At 49.1% G+C, this 22,215-nt stretch overlaps 15 non-coding genes across 15 annotated transcripts; all 15 read left to right on the forward strand.

Moving 5' to 3' along the window:
• Nucleotides 1-762: 762 nt before the first annotated feature.
• Nucleotides 763-836, forward strand: TRNAI-AAU (transfer RNA isoleucine (anticodon AAU)). The gene has a single exon. It is a non-coding gene; the product is annotated as a tRNA-Ile (tRNA).
• Nucleotides 837-2,248: 1,412 nt separating this feature from the next.
• TRNAI-AAU (transfer RNA isoleucine (anticodon AAU)) lies at nucleotides 2,249-2,322 on the forward strand. Its single transcript has one exon. It is a non-coding gene; the product is annotated as a tRNA-Ile (tRNA).
• A 669-nt stretch (nucleotides 2,323-2,991) lies between these two features.
• On the forward strand, nucleotides 2,992-3,065 carry TRNAI-AAU (transfer RNA isoleucine (anticodon AAU)). The gene has a single exon. It is a non-coding gene; the product is annotated as a tRNA-Ile (tRNA).
• A 669-nt stretch (nucleotides 3,066-3,734) lies between these two features.
• On the forward strand, nucleotides 3,735-3,808 carry TRNAI-AAU (transfer RNA isoleucine (anticodon AAU)). The gene has a single exon. It is a non-coding gene; the product is annotated as a tRNA-Ile (tRNA).
• A 670-nt stretch (nucleotides 3,809-4,478) lies between these two features.
• Nucleotides 4,479-4,552, forward strand: TRNAI-AAU (transfer RNA isoleucine (anticodon AAU)). Its single transcript has one exon. It is a non-coding gene; the product is annotated as a tRNA-Ile (tRNA).
• Nucleotides 4,553-5,964: 1,412 nt separating this feature from the next.
• Nucleotides 5,965-6,038, forward strand: TRNAI-AAU (transfer RNA isoleucine (anticodon AAU)). The gene has a single exon. It is a non-coding gene; the product is annotated as a tRNA-Ile (tRNA).
• Nucleotides 6,039-8,936: 2,898 nt separating this feature from the next.
• Nucleotides 8,937-9,010, forward strand: TRNAI-AAU (transfer RNA isoleucine (anticodon AAU)). The gene has a single exon. It is a non-coding gene; the product is annotated as a tRNA-Ile (tRNA).
• Nucleotides 9,011-10,422: 1,412 nt separating this feature from the next.
• On the forward strand, nucleotides 10,423-10,496 carry TRNAI-AAU (transfer RNA isoleucine (anticodon AAU)). Its single transcript has one exon. It is a non-coding gene; the product is annotated as a tRNA-Ile (tRNA).
• A 1,412-nt stretch (nucleotides 10,497-11,908) lies between these two features.
• TRNAI-AAU (transfer RNA isoleucine (anticodon AAU)) lies at nucleotides 11,909-11,982 on the forward strand. Its single transcript has one exon. It is a non-coding gene; the product is annotated as a tRNA-Ile (tRNA).
• A 669-nt stretch (nucleotides 11,983-12,651) lies between these two features.
• On the forward strand, nucleotides 12,652-12,725 carry TRNAI-AAU (transfer RNA isoleucine (anticodon AAU)). Its single transcript has one exon. It is a non-coding gene; the product is annotated as a tRNA-Ile (tRNA).
• Nucleotides 12,726-14,879: 2,154 nt separating this feature from the next.
• Nucleotides 14,880-14,953, forward strand: TRNAI-AAU (transfer RNA isoleucine (anticodon AAU)). Its single transcript has one exon. It is a non-coding gene; the product is annotated as a tRNA-Ile (tRNA).
• Nucleotides 14,954-15,622: 669 nt separating this feature from the next.
• On the forward strand, nucleotides 15,623-15,696 carry TRNAI-AAU (transfer RNA isoleucine (anticodon AAU)). The gene has a single exon. It is a non-coding gene; the product is annotated as a tRNA-Ile (tRNA).
• A 3,637-nt stretch (nucleotides 15,697-19,333) lies between these two features.
• On the forward strand, nucleotides 19,334-19,407 carry TRNAI-AAU (transfer RNA isoleucine (anticodon AAU)). Its single transcript has one exon. It is a non-coding gene; the product is annotated as a tRNA-Ile (tRNA).
• A 669-nt stretch (nucleotides 19,408-20,076) lies between these two features.
• On the forward strand, nucleotides 20,077-20,150 carry TRNAI-AAU (transfer RNA isoleucine (anticodon AAU)). The gene has a single exon. It is a non-coding gene; the product is annotated as a tRNA-Ile (tRNA).
• Nucleotides 20,151-20,819: 669 nt separating this feature from the next.
• Nucleotides 20,820-20,893, forward strand: TRNAI-AAU (transfer RNA isoleucine (anticodon AAU)). Its single transcript has one exon. It is a non-coding gene; the product is annotated as a tRNA-Ile (tRNA).
• The last annotated feature ends 1,322 nt before the right edge of the window (nucleotides 20,894-22,215 follow it).

Below are 22,215 nucleotides of genomic sequence, written 5' to 3' on the forward strand. Positions count from 1 at the left end.
AGACCGAGCACATCACATATGGCCGGTTAGCTCAGTTGGTTAGAGTGTGGTGCTAATAACGCCAAGGTCGCGGGTTCGATCACCGTAAGGGCCAGTTCCTCGCTTTTGCTGAGCTTTAGTAGGAGGACTGTTAAGCCCTTCTACCGGGTACAAAGTCATACGGGATGGGCCAGAAAGCGTCAGATGAATGGCCACAGCCCACGGCCGGTCAGGGGCCAGATTCTTGAATTTTGGTGAGCTCTCTGTTATATAGTGGACAGGTTGCAAAACTCTTTCATTTCCGGCGAGCTCAGTTGGTTAGAGCATTATGCTAATAACGCCAAAGTCTCCAGTTCCATCTGTGTAGTTGCCTGGCTTTTCTCATCAGAATTAGGTCGGACCTGTCGGCCCTTTTATCCAGCTAGACAGTCATTTAAGAAGGCCCAGAAAGTGTTGTTAGATTTGCCAAAATACATGACCAGTGAGCTGAGTTGGTTAGAGCATTCTGCTAATCATGCCAAAGCCTCTGGTTCGAGCCCTGTAGTCACCTGGCTCTAATCTTCCCAAGTAGCTTAGAGTGCGATGCTAATTACATTAAGGTCGCAGCCTCAACCCCTGTGTGAGCCAGGCTCTTTTTTTCTGAAGACCCACTGCTATCTTTTGGACAGGTTGCACAGCCCTTTCTTTTCAATTGTGGGCAAACGGACCTTTAATCCCTTTTATTCGGTAGACATTCGGGCGGGTAGGGCCGGAAAGCATCAGAAGACCGAGCACATCACATATGGCCGGTTAGCTCAGTTGGTTAGAGCGTGGTGCTAATAACGCCAAGGTCGCGGGTTCGATCCCCGTACGGGCCAGTTCCTCCGCTTTTGGTGAGCTTTAGTAGGAGGACTGTTAAGCCCTTCTACCGGGTACAAAGTCATACGGGATGGGCCAGAAAGCGTCAGATGAATGGCCACAGCCCACGGCCGGTCAGGGGCCAGATTCTTGAATTTTGGTGAGCTCTCTGTTATATAGTGGACAGGTTGCAAAACTCTTTCATTTCCGGCGAGCTCAGTTGGTTAGAGCATTATGCTAATAACGCCAAAGTCTCCAGTTCCATCTGTGTAGTTGCCTGGCTTTTCTCATCAGAATTAGGTCGGACCTGTCGGCCCTTTTATCCAGCTAGACAGTCATTTAAGAAGGCCCAGAAAGTGTTGTTAGATTTGCCAAAATACATGACCAGTGAGCTGAGTTGGTTAGAGCATTCTGCTAATCATGCCAAAGCCTCTGGTTCGAGCCCTGTAGTCACCTGGCTCTAATCTTCCCAAGTAGCTTAGAGTGCGATGCTAATTACATTAAGGTCGCAGCCTCAACCCCTGTGTGAGCCAGGCTCTTTTTTTCTGAAGACCCACTGCTATCTTTTGGACAGGTTGCACAGCCCTTTCTTTTCAATTGTGGGCAAACGGACCTTTAATCCCTTTTATTCGGTAGACATTCGGGCGGGTAGGGCCGGAAAGCATCAGAAGACCGAGCACATCACATATGGCCGGTTAGCTCAGTTGGTTAGAGCGTGGTGCTAATAACGCCAAGGTCGCGGCTTCGATCCCCGTACGGGCCAGTTCCTCCGCTTTTGGTGAGCTTTAGTAGGAGGACTGTTAAGCCCTTCTACCGGGTACAAAGTCATACGGGATGGGCCAGAAAGCGTCAGATGAATGGCCACAGCCCACGGCCGGTCAGGGGCCAGATTCTTGAATTTTGGTGAGCTCTCTGTTATATAGTGGACAGGTTGCAAAACTCTTTCATTTCCGGCGAGCTCAGTTGGTTAGAGCATTATGCTAATAATGCCAAAGTCTCCAGTTCCATCTGTGTAGTTGCCTGGCTTTTCTCATCAGAATTAGGTCGGACCTGTCGGCCCTTTTATCCAGCTAGACAGTCATTTAAGAAGGCCCAGAAAGTGTTGTTAGATTTGCCAAAATACATGACCAGTGAGCTGAGTTGGTTAGAGCATTCTGCTAATCATGCCAAAGCCTCTGGTTCGAGCCCTGTAGTCACCTAGCTCTAATCTTCCCAAGTAGCTTAGAGTGCGATGCTAATTACATTAAGGTCGCAGCCTCAACCCCTGTGTGAGCCAGGCTCTTTTTTTCTGAAGACCCACTGCTATCTTTTGGACAGGTTGCACAGCCCTTTCTTTTCAATTGTGGGCAAACGGACCTTTAATCCCTTTTATTCGGTAGACATTCGGGCGGGTAGGGCCGGAAAGCATCAGAAGACCGAGCACATCACATATGGCCGGTTAGCTCAGTTGGTTAGAGCGTGGTGCTAATAACGCCAAGGTCGCGGGTTCGATCCCCGTACGGGCCAGTTCCTCCGCTTTTGGTGAGCTTTAGTAGGAGGACTGTTAAGCCCTTCTACCGGGTACAAAGTCATACGGGATGGGCCAGAAAGCGTCAGATGAATGGCCACAGCCCACGGCCGGTCAGGGGCCAGATTCTTGAATTTTGGTGAGCTCTCTGTTATATAGTGGACAGGTTGCAAAACTCTTTCATTTCCGGCGAGCTCAGTTGGTTAGAGCATTATGCTAATAATGCCAAAGTCTCCAGTTCCATCTGTGTAGTTGCCTGGCTTTTCTCATCAGAATTAGGTCGGACCTGTCGGCCCTTTTATCCAGCTAGACAGTCATTTAAGAAGGCCCAGAAAGTGTTGTTAGATTTGCCAAAATACATGACCAGTGAGCTGAGTTGGTTAGAGCATTCTGCTAATCATGCCAAAGCCTCTGGTTCGAGCCCTGTAGTCACCTGGCTCTAATCTTCCCAAGTAGCTTAGAGTGCGATGCTAATTACATTAAGGTCGCAGCCTCAACCCCTGTGTGAGCCAGGCTCTTTTTTTCTGAAGACCCACTGCTATCTTTTGGACAGGTTGCACAGCCCTTTCTTTTCAATTGTGGGCAAACGGACCTTTAATCCCTTTTATTCGGTAGACATTCGGGCGGGTAGGGCCGGAAAGCATCAGAAGACCGAGCACATCACATATGGCCGGTTAGCTCAGTTGGTTAGAGCGTGGTGCTAATAACGCCAAGGTCGCGGGTTCGATCCCCGTACGGGCCAGTTCCTCCGCTTTTGGTGAGCTTTAGTAGGAGGACTGTTAAGCCCTTCTACCGGGTACAAAGTCATACGGGATGGGCCAGAAAGCGTCAGATGAATGGCCACAGCCCACGGCCGGTCAGGGGCCAGATTCTTGAATTTTGGTGAGCTCTCTGTTATATAGTGGACAGGTTGCAAAACTCTTTCATTTCCGGCGAGCTCAGTTGGTTAGAGCATTATGCTAATAATGCCAAAGTCTCCAGTTCCATCTGTGTAGTTGCCTGGCTTTTCTCATCAGAATTAGGTCGGACCTGTCGGCCCTTTTATCCAGCTAGACAGTCATTTAAGAAGGCCCAGAAAGTGTTGTTAGATTTGCCAAAATACATGACCAGTGAGCTGAGTTGGTTAGAGCATTCTGCTAATCATGCCAAAGCCTCTGGTTCGAGCCCTGTAGTCACCTGGCTCTAATCTTCCCAAGTAGCTTAGAGTGCGATGCTAATTACATTAAGGTCGCAGCCTCAACCCCTGTGTGAGCCAGGCTCTTTTTTTCTGAAGACCCACTGCTATCTTTTGGACAGGTTGCACAGCCCTTTCTTTTCAATTGTGGGCAAACGGACCTTTAATCCCTTTTATTCGGTAGACATTCGGGCGGGTAGGGCCGGAAAGCATCAGAAGACCGAGCACATCACATATGGCCGGTTAGCTCAGTTGGTTAGAGCGTGGTGCTAATAACGCCAAGGTCGCGGGTTCGATCCCCGTACGGGCCAGTTCCTCCGCTTTTGGTGAGCTTTAGTAGGAGGACTGTTAAGCCCTTCTACCGGGTACAAAGTCATACGGGATGGGCCAGAAAGCGTCAGATGAATGGCCACAGCCCACGGCCGGTCAGGGGCCAGATTCTTGAATTTTGGTGAGCTCTCTGTTATATAGTGGACAGGTTGCAAAACTCTTTCATTTCCGGCGAGCTCAGTTGGTTAGAGCATTATGCTAATAATGCCAAAGTCTCCAGTTCCATCTGTGTAGTTGCCTGGCTTTTCTCATCAGAATTAGGTCGGACCTGTCGGCCCTTTTATCCAGCTAGACAGTCATTTAAGAAGGCCCAGAAAGTGTTGTTAGATTTGCCAAAATACATGACCAGTGAGCTGAGTTGGTTAGAGCATTCTGCTAATCATGCCAAAGCCTCTGGTTCGAGCCCTGTAGTCACCTGGCTCTAATCTTCCCAAGTAGCTTAGAGTGCGATGCTAATTACATTAAGGTCGCAGCCTCAACCCCTGTGTGAGCCAGGCTCTTTTTTTTCTGAAGACCCACTGCTATCTTTTGGACAGGTTGCACAGCCCTTTCTTTTCAATTGTGGGCAAACGGACCTTTAATCCCTTTTATTCGGTAGACATTCGGGCGGGTAGGGCCGGAAAGCATCAGAAGACCGAGCACATCACATATGGCCGGTTAGCTCAGTTGGTTAGAGCGTGGTGCTAATAACGCCAAGGTCGCGGGTTCGATCCCCGTACGGGCCAGTTCCTCCGCTTTTGGTGAGCTTTAGTAGGAGGACTGTTAAGCCCTTCTACCGGGTACAAAGTCATACGGGATGGGCCAGAAAGCGTCAGATGAATGGCCACAGCCCACGGCCGGTCAGGGGCCAGATTCTTGAATTTTGGTGAGCTCTCTGTTATATAGTGGACAGGTTGCAAAACTCTTTCATTTCCGGCGAGCTCAGTTGGTTAGAGCATTATGCTAATAATGCCAAAGTCTCCAGTTCCATCTGTGTAGTTGCCTGGCTTTTCTCATCAGAATTAGGTCGGACCTGTCGGCCCTTTTATCCAGCTAGACAGTCATTTAAGAAGGCCCAGAAAGTGTTGTTAGATTTGCCAAAATACATGACCAGTGAGCTGAGTTGGTTAGAGCATTCTGCTAATCATGCCAAAGCCTCTGGTTCGAGCCCTGTAGTCACCTGGCTCTAATCTTCCCAAGTAGCTTAGAGTGCGATGCTAATTACATTAAGGTCGCAGCCTCAACCCCTGTGTGAGCCAGGCTCTTTTTTTCTGAAGACCCACTGCTATCTTTTGGACAGGTTGCACAGCCCTTTCTTTTCAATTGTGGGCAAACGGACCTTTAATCCCTTTTATTCGGTAGACATTCGGACGGGTAGGGCCGGAAAGCATCAGAAGACCGAGCACATCACATATGGCCGGTTAGCTCAGTTGGTTAGAGCGTGGTGCTAATAACGCCAAGGTCGCGGGTTCGATCACCGTAAGGGCCAGTTCCTCCGCTTTTGCTGAGCTTTAGTAGGAGGACTGTTAAGCCCTTCTACCGGGTACAAAGTCATACGGGATGGGCCAGAAAGCGTCAGATGAATGGCCACAGCCCACGGCCGGTCAGGGGCCAGATTCTTGAATTTTGGTGAGCTCTCTGTTATATAGTGGACAGGTTGCAAAACTCTTTCATTTCCGGCGAGCTCAGTTGGTTAGAGCATTATGCTAATAACGCCAAAGTCTCCAGTTCCATCTGTGTAGTTGCCTGGCTTTTCTCATCAGAATTAGGTCGGACCTGTCGGCCCTTTTATCCAGCTAGACAGTCATTTAAGAAGGCCCAGAAAGTGTTGTTAGATTTGCCAAAATACATGACCAGTGAGCTGAGTTGGTTAGAGCATTCTGCTAATCATGCCAAAGCCTCTGGTTCGAGCCCTGTAGTCACCTGGCTCTAATCTTCCCAAGTAGCTTAGAGTGCGATGCTAATTACATTAAGGTCGCAGCCTCAACCCCTGTGTGAGCCAGGCTCTTTTTTTCTGAAGACCCACTGCTATCTTTTGGACAGGTTGCACAGCCCTTTCTTTTCAATTGTGGGCAAACGGACCTTTAATCCCTTTTATTCGGTAGACATTCGGGCGGGTAGGGCCGGAAAGCATCAGAAGACCGAGCACATCACATATGGCCGGTTAGCTCAGTTGGTTAGAGCGTGGTGCTAATAACGCCAAGGTCGCGGGTTCGATCCCCGTACGGGCCAGTTCCTCCGCTTTTGGTGAGCTTTAGTAGGAGGACTGTTAAGCCCTTCTACCGGGTACAAAGTCATACGGGATGGGCCAGAAAGCGTCAGATGAATGGCCACAGCCCACGGCCGGTCAGGGGCCAGATTCTTGAATTTTGGTGAGCTCTCTGTTATATAGTGGACAGGTTGCAAAACTCTTTCATTTCCGGCGAGCTCAGTTGGTTAGAGCATTATGCTAATAATGCCAAAGTCTCCAGTTCCATCTGTGTAGTTGCCTGGCTTTTCTCATCAGAATTAGGTCGGACCTGTCGGCCCTTTTATCCAGCTAGACAGTCATTTAAGAAGGCCCAGAAAGTGTTGTTAGATTTGCCAAAATACATGACCAGTGAGCTGAGTTGGTTAGAGCATTCTGCTAATCATGCCAAAGCCTCTGGTTCGAGCCCTGTAGTCACCTGGCTCTAATCTTCCCAAGTAGCTTAGAGTGCGATGCTAATTACATTAAGGTCGCAGCCTCAACCCCTGTGTGAGCCAGGCTCTTTTTTTCTGAAGACCCACTGCTATCTTTTGGACAGGTTGCACAGCCCTTTCTTTTCAATTGTGGGCAAACGGACCTTTAATCCCTTTTATTCGGTAGACATTCGGACAGGTAGGGCCGGAAAGCATCAGAAGACCGAGCACATCACATATGGCCGGTTAGCTCAGTTGGTTAGAGCGTGGTGCTAATAACGCCAAGGTCGCGGGTTCGATCACCGTAAGGGCCAGTTCCTCCGCTTTTGCTGAGCTTTAGTAGGAGGACTGTTAAGCCCTTCTACCGGGTACAAAGTCATACGGGATGGGCCAGAAAGCGTCAGATGAATGGCCACAGCCCACGGCCGGTCAGGGGCCAGATTCTTGAATTTTGGTGAGCTCTCTGTTATATAGTGGACAGGTTGCAAAACTCTTTCATTTCCGGCGAGCTCAGTTGGTTAGAGCATTATGCTAATAACGCCAAAGTCTCCAGTTCCATCTGTGTAGTTGCCTGGCTTTTCTCATCAGAATTAGGTCGGACCTGTCGGCCCTTTTATCCAGCTAGACAGTCATTTAAGAAGGCCCAGAAAGTGTTGTTAGATTTGCCAAAATACATGACCAGTGAGCTGAGTTGGTTAGAGCATTCTGCTAATCATGCCAAAGCCTCTGGTTCGAGCCCTGTAGTCACCTGGCTCTAATCTTCCCAAGTAGCTTAGAGTGCGATGCTAATTACATTAAGGTCGCAGCCTCAACCCCTGTGTGAGCCAGGCTCTTTTTTTCTGAAGACCCACTGCTATCTTTTGGACAGGTTGCACAGCCCTTTCTTTTCAATTGTGGGCAAACGGACCTTTAATGCCTTTTATTCGGTAGACATTCGGACGGGTAGGGCCGGAAAGCATCAGAAGACCGAGCACATCACATATGGCCGGTTAGCTCAGTTGGTTAGAGCGTGGTGCTAATAACGCCAAGGTCGCGGGTTCGATCACCGTAAGGGCCAGTTCCTCCGCTTTTGGTGAGCTTTAGTAGGAGGACTGTTAAGCCCTTCTACCGGGTACAAAGTCATACGGGATGGGCCAGAAAGCGTCAGATGAATGGCCACAGCCCACGGCCGGTCAGGGGCCAGATTCTTGAATTTTGGTGAGCTCTCTGTTATATAGTGGACAGGTTGCAAAACTCTTTCATTTCCGGCGAGCTCAGTTGGTTAGAGCATTATGCTAATAATGCCAAAGTCTCCAGTTCCATCTGTGTAGTTGCCTGGCTTTTCTCATCAGAATTAGGTCGGACCTGTCGGCCCTTTTATCCAGCTAGACAGTCATTTAAGAAGGCCCAGAAAGTGTTGTTAGATTTGCCAAAATACATGACCAGTGAGCTGAGTTGGTTAGAGCATTCTGCTAATCATGCCAAAGCCTCTGGTTCGAGCCCTGTAGTCACCTAGCTCTAATCTTCCCAAGTAGCTTAGAGTGCGATGCTAATTACATTAAGGTCGCAGCCTCAACCCCTGTGTGAGCCAGGCTCTTTTTTTCTGAAGACCCACTGCTATCTTTTGGACAGGTTGCACAGCCCTTTCTTTTCAATTGTGGGCAAACGGACCTTTAATCCCTTTTATTCGGTAGACATTCGGGCGGGTAGGGCCGGAAAGCATCAGAAGACCGAGCACATCACATATGGCCGGTTAGCTCAGTTGGTTAGAGCGTGGTGCTAATAACGCCAAGGTCGCGGGTTCGATCCCCATACGGGCCAGTTCCTCCGCTTTTGGTGAGCTTTAGTAGGAGGACTGTTAAGCCCTTCTACCGGGTACAAAGTCATATGGGATGGGCCAGAAAGCGTCAGATGAATGGCCACAGCCCACGGCCGGTCAGGGGCCAGATTCTTGAATTTTGGTGAGCTCTCTGTTATATAGTGGACAGGTTGCAAAACTCTTTCATTTCCGGCGAGCTCAGTTGGTTAGAGCATTATGCTAATAACGCCAAAGTCTCCAGTTCCATCTGTGTAGTTGCCTGGCTTTTCTCATCAGAATTAGGTCGGACCTGTCGGCCCTTTTATCCAGCTAGACAGTCATTTAAGAAGGCCCAGAAAGTGTTGTTAGATTTGCCAAAATACATGACCAGTGAGCTGAGTTGGTTAGAGCATTCTGCTAATCATGCCAAAGCCTCTGGTTCGAGCCCTGTAGTCACCTGGCTCTAATCTTCCCAAGTAGCTTAGAGTGCGATGCTAATTACATTAAGGTCGCAGCCTCAACCCCTGTGTGAGCCAGGCTCTTTTTTTCTGAAGACCCACTGCTATCTTTTGGACAGGTTGCACAGCCCTTTCTTTTCAATTGTGGGCAAACGGACCTTTAATCCCTTTTATTCGGTAGACATTCGGGCGGGTAGGGCCGGAAAGCATCAGAAGACCGAGCACATCACATATGGCCGGTTAGCTCAGTTGGTTAGAGCGTGGTGCTAATAACGCCAAGGTCGCGGGTTCGATCCCCGTACGGGCCAGTTCCTCCGCTTTTGGTGAGCTTTAGTAGGAGGACTGTTAAGCCCTTCTACCGGGTACAAAGTCATACGGGATGGGCCAGAAAGCGTCAGATGAATGGCCACAGCCCACGGCCGGTCAGGGGCCAGATTCTTGAATTTTGGTGAGCTCTCTGTTATATAGTGGACAGGTTGCAAAACTCTTTCATTTCCGGCGAGCTCAGTTGGTTAGAGCATTATGCTAATAACGCCAAAGTCTCCAGTTCCATCTGTGTAGTTGCCTGGCTTTTCTCATCAGAATTAGGTCGGACCTGTCGGCCCTTTTATCCAGCTAGACAGTCATTTAAGAAGGCCCAGAAAGTGTTGTTAGATTTGCCAAAATACATGACCAGTGAGCTGAGTTGGTTAGAGCATTCTGCTAATCATGCCAAAGCCTCTGGTTCGAGCCCTGTAGTCACCTGGCTCTAATCTTCGCAAGTAGCTTAGAGTGCGATGCTAATTACATTAAGGTCGCAGCCTCAACCCCTGTGTGAGCCAGGCTCTTTTTTTCTGAAGACCCACTGCTATCTTTTGGACAGGTTGCACAGCCCTTTCTTTTCAATTGTGGGCAAACGGACCTTTAATCCCTTTTATTCGGTAGACATTCGGGCGGGTAGGGCCGGAAAGCATCAGAAGACCGAGCACATCACATATGGCCGGTTAGCTCAGTTGGTTAGAGCGTGGTGCTAATAACGCCAAGGTCGCGGGTTCGATCACCGTAAGGGCCAGTTCCTCCGCTTTTGCTGAGCTTTAGTAGGAGGACTGTTAAGCCCTTCTACCGGGTACAAAGTCATACGGGATGGGCCAGAAAGCGTCAGATGAATGGCCACAGCCCACGGCCGGTCAGGGGCCAGATTCTTGAATTTTGGTGAGCTCTCTGTTATATAGTGGACAGGTTGCAAAACTCTTTCATTTCCGGCGAGCTCAGTTGGTTAGAGCATTATGCTAATAACGCCAAAGTCTCCAGTTCCATCTGTGTAGTTGCCTGGCTTTTCTCATCAGAATTAGGTCGGACCTGTCGGCCCTTTTATCCAGCTAGACAGTCATTTAAGAAGGCCCAGAAAGTGTTGTTAGATTTGCCAAAATACATGACCAGTGAGCTGAGTTGGTTAGAGCATTCTGCTAATCATGCCAAAGCCTCTGGTTCGAGCCCTGTAGTCACCTGGCTCTAATCTTCCCAAGTAGCTTAGAGTGCGATGCTAATTACATTAAGGTCGCAGCCTCAACCCCTGTGTGAGCCAGGCTCTTTTTTTCTGAAGACCCACTGCTATCTTTTGGACAGGTTGCACAGCCCTTTCTTTTCAATTGTGGGCAAACGGACCTTTAATCCCTTTTATTCGGTAGACATTCGGGCGGGTAGGGCCGGAAAGCATCAGAAGACCGAGCACATCACATATGGCCGGTTAGCTCAGTTGGTTAGAGCGTGGTGCTAATAACGCCAAGGTCGCGGGTTCGATCCCCGTACGGGCCAGTTCCTCCGCTTTTGGTGAGCTTTAGTAGGAGGACTGTTAAGCCCTTCTACCGGGTACAAAGTCATACGGGATGGGCCAGAAAGCGTCAGATGAATGGCCACAGCCCACGGCCGGTCAGGGGCCAGATTCTTGAATTTTGGTGAGCTCTCTGTTATATAGTGGACAGGTTGCAAAACTCTTTCATTTCCGGCGAGCTCAGTTGGTTAGAGCATTATGCTAATAATGCCAAAGTCTCCAGTTCCATCTGTGTAGTTGCCTGGCTTTTCTCATCAGAATTAGGTCGGACCTGTCGGCCCTTTTATCCAGCTAGACAGTCATTTAAGAAGGCCCAGAAAGTGTTGTTAGATTTGCCAAAATACATGACCAGTGAGCTGAGTTGGTTAGAGCATTCTGCTAATCATGCCAAAGCCTCTGGTTCGAGCCCTGTAGTCACCTAGCTCTAATCTTCCCAAGTAGCTTAGAGTGCGATGCTAATTACATTAAGGTCGCAGCCTCAACCCCTGTGTGAGCCAGGCTCTTTTTTTCTGAAGACCCACTGCTATCTTTTGGACAGGTTGCACAGCCCTTTCTTTTCAATTGTGGGCAAACGGACCTTTAATCCCTTTTATTCGGTAGACATTCGGGCGGGTAGGGCCGGAAAGCATCAGAAGACCGAGCACATCACATATGGCCGGTTAGCTCAGTTGGTTAGAGCGTGGTGCTAATAACGCCAAGGTCGCGGGTTCGATCCCCATACGGGCCAGTTCCTCTGCTTTTGGTGAGCTTTAGTAGGAGGACTGTTAAGCCCTTCTACCGGGTACAAAGTCATACGGGATGGGCCAGAAAGCGTCAGATGAATGGCCACAGCCCACGGCCGGTCAGGGGCCAGATTCTTGAATTTTGGTGAGCTCTCTGTTATATAGTGGACAGGTTGCAAAACTCTTTCATTTCCGGCGAGCTCAGTTGGTTAGAGCATTATGCTAATAACGCCAAAGTCTCCAGTTCCATCTGTGTAGTTGCCTGGCTTTTCTCATCAGAATTAGGTCGGACCTGTCGGCCCTTTTATCCAGCTAGACAGTCATTTAAGAAGGCCCAGAAAGTGTTGTTAGATTTGCCAAAATACATGACCAGTGAGCTGAGTTGGTTAGAGCATTCTGCTAATCATGCCAAAGCCTCTGGTTCGAGCCCTGTAGTCACCTGGCTCTAATCTTCGCAAGTAGCTTAGAGTGCGATGCTAATTACATTAAGGTCGCAGCCTCAACCCCTGTGTGAGCCAGGCTCTTTTTTTCTGAAGACCCACTGCTATCTTTTGGACAGGTTGCACAGCCCTTTTTTTTCAATTGTGGGCAAACGGACCTTTAATCCCTTTTATTCGGTAGACATTCGGGCGGGTAGGGCCGGAAAGCATCAGAAGACCGAGCACATCACATATGGCCGGTTAGCTCAGTTGGTTAGAGCGTGGTGCTAATAACGCCAAGGTCGCGGGTTCGATCCCCGTACGGGCCAGTTCCTCCGCTTTTGGTGAGCTTTAGTAGGAGGACTGTTAAGCCCTTCTACCGGGTACAAAGTCATACGGGATGGGCCAGAAAGCGTCAGATGAATGGCCACAGCCCACGGCCGGTCAGGGGCCAGATTCTTGAATTTTGGTGAGCTCTCTGTTATATAGTGGACAGGTTGCAAAACTCTTTCATTTCCGGCGAGCTCAGTTGGTTAGAGCATTATGCTAATAACGCCAAAGTCTCCAGTTCCATCTGTGTAGTTGCCTGGCTTTTCTCATCAGAATTAGGTCGGACCTGTCGGCCCTTTTATCCAGCTAGACAGTCATTTAAGAAGGCCCAGAAAGTGTTGTTAGATTTGCCAAAATACATGACCAGTGAGCTGAGTTGGTTAGAGCATTCTGCTAATCATGCCAAAGCCTCTGGTTCGAGCCCTGTAGTCACCTGGCTCTAATCTTCCCAAGTAGCTTAGAGTGCGATGCTAATTACATTAAGGTCGCAGCCTCAACCCCTGTGTGAGCCAGGCTCTTTTTTTCTGAAGACCCACTGCTATCTTTTGGACAGGTTGCACAGCCCTTTCTTTTCAATTGTGGGCAAACGGACCTTTAATCCCTTTTATTCGGTAGACATTCGGGCGGGTAGGGCCGGAAAGCATCAGAAGACCAAGCACATCACATATGGCCGGTTAGCTCAGTTGGTTAGAGCGTGGTGCTAATAACGCCAAGGTCGCGGGTTCGATCCCCGTACGGGCCAGTTCCTCCGCTTTTGGTGAGCTTTAGTAGGAGGACTGTTAAGCCCTTCTACCGGGTACAAAGTCATACGGGATGGGCCAGAAAGCGTCAGATGAATGGCCACAGCCCACGGCCGGTCAGGGGCCAGATTCTTGAATTTTGGTGAGCTCTCTGTTATATAGTGGACAGGTTGCAAAACTCTTTCATTTCCGGCGAGCTCAGTTGGTTAGAGCATTATGCTAATAATGCCAAAGTCTCCAGTTCCATCTGTGTAGTTGCCTGGCTTTTCTCATCAGAATTAGGTCGGACCTGTCGGCCCTTTTATCCAGCTAGACAGTCATTTAAGAAGGCCCAGAAAGTGTTGTTAGATTTGCCAAAATACATGACCAGTGAGCTGAGTTGGTTAGAGCATTCTGCTAATCATGCCAAAGCCTCTGGTTCGAGCCCTGTAGTCACCTAGCTCTAATCTTCCCAAGTAGCTTAGAGTGCGATGCTAATTACATTAAGGTCGCAGCCTCAACCCCTGTGTGAGCCAGGCTCTTTTTTTCTGAAGACCCACTGCTATCTTTTGGACAGGTTGCTCAGCCCTTTCTTTTCAATTGTGGGCAAACGGACCTTTAATCCCTTTTATTCGGTAGACATTCGGGCGGGTAGGGCCGGAAAGCATCAGAAGACCGAGCACATCACATATGGCCGGTTAGCTCAGTTGGTTAGAGCGTGGTGCTAATAACGCCAAGGTCGCGGGTTTGATCCCCGTACGGGCCAGTTCCTCCGCTTTTGGTGAGCTTTAGTAGGAGGACTGTTAAGCCCTTCTACCGGGTACAAAGTCATACGGGATGGGCCAGAAAGCGTCAGATGAATGGCCACAGCCCACGGCCGGTCAGGGGCCAGATTCTTGAATTTTGGTGAGCTCTCTGTTATATAGTGGACAGGTTGCAAAACTCTTTCATTTCCGGCGAGCTCAGTTGGTTAGAGCATTATGCTAATAACGCCAAAGTCTCCAGTTCCATCTGTGTAGTTGCCTGGCTTTTCTCATCAGAATTAGGTCGGACCTGTCGGCCCTTTTATCCAGCTAGACAGTCATTTAAGAAGGCCCAGAAAGTGTTGTTAGATTTGCCAAAATACATGACCAGTGAGCTGAGTTGGTTAGAGCATTCTGCTAATCATGCCAAAGCCTCTGGTTCGAGCCCTGTAGTCACCTGGCTCTAATCTTCCCAAGTAGCTTAGAGTGCGATGCTAATTACATTAAGGTCGCAGCCTCAACCCCTGTGTGAGCCAGGCTCTTTTTTTCTGAAGACCCACTGCTATCTTTTGGACAGGTTGCACAGCCCTTTCTTTTCAATTGTGGGCAAACGGACCTTTAATCCCTTTTATTCGGTAGACATTTGGGCGGGTAGGGCCGGAAAGCATCAGAAGACCAACACATCACATATGGCCGGTTAGCTCAGTTGGTTAGAGCGTGGTGCTAATAACGCCAAGGTCGTGGGTTCGATCCCCGTACGGGCCAGTTCCTCCGCTTTTGGTGAGCTTTAGTAGGAGGACTGTTAAGCCCTTCTACCGGGTACAAAGTCATACGGGATGGGCCAGAAAGCGTCAGATGAATGGCCACAGCCCACGGCCGGTCAGGGGCCAGATTCTTGAATTTTGGTGAGCTCTCTGTTATATAGTGGACAGGTTGCAAAACTCTTTCATTTCCGGCGAGCTCAGTTGGTTAGAGCATTATGCTAATAACGCCAAAGTCTCCAGTTCCATCTGTGTAGTTGCCTGGCTTTTCTCATCAGAATTAGGTCGGACCTGTCGGCCCTTTTATCCAGCTAGACAGTCATTTAAGAAGGCCCAGAAAGTGTTGTTAGATTTGCCAAAATACATGACCAGTGAGCTGAGTTGGTTAGAGCATTCTGCTAATCATGCCAAAGCCTCTGGTTTGAGCCCTGTAGTCACCTGGCTCTAATCTTCCCAAGTAGCTTAGAGTGCGATGCTAATTACATTAAGGTCGCAGCCTCAACCCCTGTGTGAGCCAGGCTCTTTTTTTCTGAAGACCCACTGCTATCTTTTGGACAGGTTGCACAGCCCTTTCTTTTCAATTGTGGGCAAACGGACCTTTAATCCCTTTTATTCGGTAGACATTCGGGCGGGTAGGGCCGGAAAGCATCAGAAGACCGAGCACATCACATATGGCCGGTTAGCTCAGTTGGTTAGAGCGTGGTGCTAATAACGCCAAGGTCGCGGGTTCGATCCCCGTACGGGCCAGTTCCTCCGCTTTTGGTGAGCTTTAGTAGGAGGACTGTTAAGCCCTTCTACCGGGTACAAAGTCATACGGGATGGGCCAGAAAGCGTCAGATGAATGGCCACAGCCCACGGCCGGTCAGGGGCCAGATTCTTGAATTTTGGTGAGCTCTCTGTTATATAGTGGACAGGTTGCAAAACTCTTTCATTTCCGGCGAGCTCAGTTGGTTAGAGCATTATGCTAATAATGCCAAAGTCTCCAGTTCCATCTGTGTAGTTGCCTGGCTTTTCTCATCAGAATTAGGTCGGACCTGTCGGCCCTTTTATCCAGCTAGACAGTCATTTAAGAAGGCCCAGAAAGTGTTGTTAGATTTGCCAAAATACATGACCAGTGAGCTGAGTTGGTTAGAGCATTCTGCTAATCATGCCAAAGCCTCTGGTTCGAGCCCTGTAGTCACCTGGCTCTAATCTTCCCAAGTAGCTTAGAGTGCGATGCTAATTACATTAAGGTCGCAGCCTCAACCCCTGTGTGAGCCAGGCTCTTTTTTTCTGAAGACCCACTGCTATCTTTTGGACAGGTTGCACAGCCCTTTCTTTTCAATTGTGGGCAAACGGACCTTTAATCCCTTTTATTCGGTAGACATTCGGGCGGGTAGGGCCGGAAAGCATCAGAAGACCGAGCACATCACATATGGCCGGTTAGCTCAGTTGGTTAGAGCGTGGTGCTAATAACGCCAAGGTCGCGGGTTCGATCCCCGTACGGGCCAGTTCCTCCGCTTTTGGTGAGCTTTAGTAGGAGGACTGTTAAGCCCTTCTACCGGGTACAAAGTCATACGGGATGGGCCAGAAAGCGTCAGATGAATGGCCACAGCCCACGGCCGGTCAGGGGCCAGATTCTTGAATTTTGGTGAGCTCTCTGTTATATAGTGGACAGGTTGCAAAACTCTTTCATTTCCGGCGAGCTCAGTTGGTTAGAGCATTATGCTAATAACGCCAAAGTCTCCAGTTCCATCTGTGTAGTTGCCTGGCTTTTCTCATCAGAATTAGGTCGGACCTGTCGGCCCTTTTATCCAGCTAGACAGTCATTTAAGAAGGCCCAGAAAGTGTTGTTAGATTTGCCAAAATACATGACCAGTGAGCTGAGTTGGTTAGAGCATTCTGCTAATCATGCCAAAGCCTCTGGTTCGAGCCCTGTAGTCACCTGGCTCTAATCTTCCCAAGTAGCTTAGAGTGCGATGCTAATTACATTAAGGTCGCAGCCTCAACCCCTGTGTGAGCCAGGCTCTTTTTTTCTGAAGACCCACTGCTATCTTTTGGACAGGTTGCACAGCCCTTTCTTTTCAATTGTGGGCAAACGGACCTTTAATCCCTTTTATTCGGTAGACATTCGGGCGGGTAGGGCCGGAAAGCATCAGAAGACCGAGCACATCACATATGGCCGGTTAGCTCAGTTGGTTAGAGCGTGGTGCTAATAACGCCAAGGTCGCGGGTTGATCCCCGTACGGGCCAGTTCCTCCGCTTTTGGTGAGCTTTAGTAGGAGGACTGTTAAGCCCTTCTACCGGGTACAAAGTCATACGGGATGGGCCAGAAAGCGTCAGATGAATGGCCACAGCCCACGGCCGGTCAGGGGCCAGATTCTTGAATTTTGGTGAGCTCTCTGTTATATAGTGGACAGGTTGCAAAACTCTTTCATTTCCGGCGAGCTCAGTTGGTTAGAGCATTATGCTAATAACGCCAAAGTCTCCAGTTCCATCTGTGTAGTTGCCTGGCTTTTCTCATCAGAATTAGGTCGGACCTGTCGGCCCTTTTATCCAGCTAGACAGTCATTTAAGAAGGCCCAGAAAGTGTTGTTAGATTTGCCAAAATACATGACCAGTGAGCTGAGTTGGTTAGAGCATTCTGCTAATCATGCCAAAGCCTCTGGTTCGAGCCCTGTAGTCACCTGGCTCTAATCTTCCCAAGTAGCTTAGAGTGCGATGCTAATTACATTAAGGTCGCAGCCTCAACCCCTGTGTGAGCCAGGCTCTTTTTTTCTGAAGACCCACTGCTATCTTTTGGACAGGTTGCACAGCCCTTTCTTTTCAATTGTGGGCAAACGGACCTTTAATCCCTTTTATTCGGTAGACATTCGGGCGGGTAGGGCCGGAAAGCATCAGAAGACCGAGCACATCACATATGGCCGGTTAGCTCAGTTGGTTAGAGCGTGGTGCTAATAACGCCAAGGTCGCGGGTTGATCCCCGTACGGGCCAGTTCCTCCGCTTTTGGTGAGCTTTAGTAGGAGGACTGTTAAGCCCTTCTACCGGGTACAAAGTCATACGGGATGGGCCAGAAAGCGTCAGATGAATGGCCACAGCCCACGGCCGGTCAGGGGCCAGATTCTTGAATTTTGGTGAGCTCTCTGTTATATAGTGGACAGGTTGCAAAACTCTTTCATTTCCGGCGAGCTCAGTTGGTTAGAGCATTATGCTAATAACGCCAAAGTCTCCAGTTCCATCTGTGTAGTTGCCTGGCTTTTCTCATCAGAATTAGGTCGGACCTGTCGGCCCTTTTATCCAGCTAGACAGTCATTTAAGAAGGCCCAGAAAGTGTTGTTAGATTTGCCAAAATACATGACCAGTGAGCTGAGTTGGTTAGAGCATTCTGCTAATCATGCCAAAGCCTCTGGTTCGAGCCCTGTAGTCACCTGGCTCTAATCTTCCCAAGTAGCTTAGAGTGCGATGCTAATTACATTAAGGTCGCAGCCTCAACCCCTGTGTGAGCCAGGCTCTTTTTTTCTGAAGACCCACTGCTATCTTTTGGACAGGTTGCACAGCCCTTTCTTTTCAATTGTGGGCAAACGGACCTTTAATCCCTTTTATTCGGTAGACATTCGGGCGGGTAGGGCCGGAAAGCATCAGAAGACCAACACATCACTTATGGCCGGTTAGCTCAGTTGGTTAGAGCGTGGTGTAAATAACGCCAAGGTCGCGGGTTCGATCCCCGTACGGGCCAGTTCCTCCGCTTTTGGTGAGCTTTAGTAGGAGGACTGTTAAGCCCTTCTACCGGGTACAAAGTCATACGGGATGGGCCAGAAAGCGTCAGATGAATGGCCACAGCCCACGGCCGGTCAGGGGCCAGATTCTTGAATTTTGGTGAGCTCTCTGTTATATAGTGGACAGGTTGCAAAACTCTTTCATTTCCGGCGAGCTCAGTTGGTTAGAGCATTATGCTAATAACGCCAAAGTCTCCAGTTCCATCTGTGTAGTTGCCTGGCTTTTCTCATCAGAATTAGGTCGGACCTGTCGGCCTTTTTATCCAGCTAGACAGTCATTTAAGAAGGCCCAGAAAGTGTTGTTAGATTTGCCAAAATACATGACCAGTGAGCTGAGTTGGTTAGAGCATTCTGCTAATCATGCCAAAGCCTCTGGTTCGAGCCCTGTAGTCACCTGGCTCTAATCTTCCCAAGTAGCTTAGAGTGCGATGCTAATTACATTAAGGTCGCAGCCTCAACCCCTGTGTGAGCCAGGCTCTTTTTTTCTGAAGACCCACTGCTATCTTTTGGACAGGTTGCACAGCCCTTTCTTTTCAATTGTGGGCAAACGGACCTTTAATCCCTTTTATTCGGTAGACATTCGGGCGGGTAGGGCCGGAAAGCATCAGAAGACCAACACATCACTTATGGCCGGTTAGCTCAGTTGGTTAGAGCGTGGTGTAAATAACGCCAAGGTCGCGGGTTCGATCCCCGTACGGGCCAGTTCCTCCGCTTTTGGTGAGCTTTAGTAGGAGGACTGTTAAGCCCTTCTACCGGGTACAAAGTCATACGGGATGGGCCAGAAAGCGTCAGATGAATGGCCACAGCCCACGGCCGGTCAGGGGCCAGATTCTTGAATTTTGGTGAGCTCTCTGTTATATAGTGGACAGGTTGCAAAACTCTTTCATTTCCGGCGAGCTCAGTTGGTTAGAGCATTATGCTAATAACGCCAAAGTCTCCAGTTCCATCTGTGTAGTTGCCTGGCTTTTCTCATCAGAATTAGGTCGGACCTGTCGGCCTTTTTATCCAGCTAGACAGTCATTTAAGAAGGCCCAGAAAGTGTTGTTAGATTTGCCAAAATACATGACCAGTGAGCTGAGTTGGTTAGAGCATTCTGCTAATCATGCCAAAGCCTCTGGTTCGAGCCCTGTAGTCACCTGGCTCTAATCTTCCCAAGTAGCTTAGAGTGCGATGCTAATTACATTAAGGTCGCAGCCTCAACCCCTGTGTGAGCCAGGCTCTTTTTTTCTGAAGACCCACTGCTATCTTTTGGACAGGTTGCACAGCCCTTTCTTTTCAATTGTGGGCAAACGGACCTTTAATCCCTTTTATTCGGTAGACATTCGGGCGGGTAGGGCCGGAAAGCATCAGAAGACCGAGCACATCACATATGGCCGGTTAGCTCAGTTGGTTAGAGCGTGGTGCTAATAACGCCAAGGTCGCGGGTTCGATCCCCGTACGGGCCAGTTCCTCCGCTTTTGGTGAGCTTTAGTAGGAGGACTGTTAAGCCCTTCTACCGGGTACAAAGTAATACGGGATGGGCCAGAAAGCGTCAGATGAATGGCCACAGCCCACGGCCGGTCAGGGGCCAGATTCTTGAATTTTGGTGAGCTCTCTGTTATATAGTGGACAGGTTGCAAAACTCTTTCATTTCCGGCGAGCTCAGTTGGTTAGAGCATTATGCTAATAATGCCAAAGTCTCCAGTTCCATCTGTGTAGTTGCCTGGCTTTTCTCATCAGAATTAGGTCGGACCTGTCGGCCCTTTTATCCAGCTAGACAGTCATTTAAGAAGGCCCAGAAAGTGTTGTTAGATTTGCCAAAATACATGACCAGTGAGCTGAGTTGGTTAGAGCATTCTGCTAATCATGCCAAAGCCTCTGGTTCGAGCCCTGTAGTCACCTGGCTCTAATCTTCCCAAGTAGCTTAGAGTGCGATGCTAATTACATTAAGGTCGCAGCCTCAACCCCTGTGTGAGCCAGGCTCTTTTTTTCTGAAGACCCACTGCTATCTTTTGGACAGGTTGCACAGCCCTTTCTTTTCAATTGTGGGCAAACGGACCTTTAATCCCTTTTATTCGGTAGACATTCGGGCGGGTAGGGCCGGAAAGCATCAGAAGACCGAGCACATCACATATGGCCGGTTAGCTCAGTTGGTTAGAGCGTGGTGCTAATAACGCCAAGGTCGCGGGTTCGATCCCCGTACGGGCCAGTTCCTCCTCTTTTGGTGAGCTTTAGTAGGAGGACTGTTAAGCCCTTCTACCGGGTACAAAGTCATACGGGATGGGCCAGAAAGCGTCAGATGAATGGCCACAGCCCACGGCCGGTCAGGGGCCAGATTCTTGAATTTTGGTGAGCTCTCTGTTATATAGTGGACAGGTTGCAAAACTCTTTCATTTCCGGCGAGCTCAGTTGGTTAGAGCATTATGCTAATAACGCCAAAGTCTCCAGTTCCATCTGTGTAGTTGCCTGGCTTTTCTCATCAGAATTAGGTCGGACCTGTCGGCCCTTTTATCCAGCTAGACAGTCATTTAAGAAGGCCCAGAAAGTGTTGTTAGATTTGCCAAAATACATGACCAGTGAGCTGAGTTGGTTAGAGCATTCTGCTAATCATGCCAAAGCCTCTGGTTCGAGCCCTGTAGTCACCTGGCTCTAATCTTCCCAAGTAGCTTAGAGTGCGATGCTAATTACATTAAGGTCGCAGCCTCAACCCCTGTGTGAGCCAGGCTCTTTTTTTCTGAAGACCCACTGCTATCTTTTGGACAGGTTGCACAGCCCTTTCTTTTCAATTGTGGGCAAACGGACCTTTAATCCCTTTTATTCGGTAGACATTCGGGCGGGTAGGGCCGGAAAGCATCAGAAGACCGAGCACATCACATATGGCCGGTTAGCTCAGTTGGTTAGAGCGTGGTGCTAATAACGCCAAGGTCGCGGGTTCGATCCCCGTACGGGCCAGTTCCTCCTCTTTTGGTGAGCTTTAGTAGGAGGACTGTTAAGCCCTTCTACCGGGTACAAAGTCATACGGGATGGGCCAGAAAGCGTCAGATGAATGGCCACAGCCCACGGCCGGTCAGGGGCCAGATTCTTGAATTTTGGTGAGCTCTCTGTTATATAGTGGACAGGTTGCAAAACTCTTTCATTTCCGGCGAGCTCAGTTGGTTAGAGCATTTTGCTAATAACGCCAAAGTCTCCAGTTCCATCTGTGTAGTTGCCTGGCTTTTCTCATCAGAATTAGGTCGGACCTGTCGGCCCTTTTATCCAGCTAGACAGTCATTTAAGAAGGCCCAGAAAGTGTTGTTAGATTTGCCAAAATACATGACCAGTGAGCTGAGTTGGTTAGAGCATTCTGCTAATCATGCCAAAGCCTCTGGTTCGAGCCCTGTAGTCACCTGGCTCTAATCTTCCCAAGTAGCTTAGAGTGCGATGCTAATTACATTAAGGTCGCAGCCTCAACCCCTGTGTGAGCCAGGCTCTTTTTTTCTGAAGACCCACTGCTATCTTTTGGACAGGTTGCACAGCCCTTTCTTTTCAATTGTGGGCAAACGGACCTTTAATCCCTTTTATTCGGTAGACATTCGGACGGGTAGGGCCGGAAAGCATCAGAAGACCGAGCACATCACATATGGCCGGTTAGCTCAGTTGGTTAGAGCGTGGTGCTAATAACGCCAAGGTCGCGGGTTCGATCACCGTAAGGGCCAGTTCCTCCGCTTTTGCTGAGCTTTAGTAGGAGGACTGTTAAGCCCTTCTACCGGGTACAAAGTCATACGGGATGGGCCAGAAAGCGTCAGATGAATGGCCACAGCCCACGGCCGGTCAGGGGCCAGATTCTTGAATTTTGGTGAGCTCTCTGTTATATAGTGGACAGGTTGCAAAACTCTTTCATTTCCGGCGAGCTCAGTTGGTTAGAGCATTATGCTAATAACGCCAAAGTCTCCAGTTCCATCTGTGTAGTTGCCTGGCTTTTCTCATCAGAATTAGGTCGGACCTGTCGGCCCTTTTATCCAGCTAGACAGTCATTTAAGAAGGCCCAGAAAGTGTTGTTAGATTTGCCAAAATACATGACCAGTGAGCTGAGTTGGTTAGAGCATTCTGCTAATCATGCCAAAGCCTCTGGTTCGAGCCCTGTAGTCACCTGGCTCTAATCTTCCCAAGTAGCTTAGAGTGCGATGCTAATTACATTAAGGTCGCAGCCTCAACCCCTGTGTGAGCCAGGCTCTTTTTTTCTGAAGACCCACTGCTATCTTTTGGACAGGTTGCACAGCCCTTTCTTTTCAATT

Source organism: Engystomops pustulosus, chromosome 4 (assembly GCF_040894005.1).
Source record: "Engystomops pustulosus chromosome 4, aEngPut4.maternal, whole genome shotgun sequence".
NCBI lineage: Eukaryota > Metazoa > Chordata > Amphibia > Anura > Leptodactylidae > Engystomops > Engystomops pustulosus.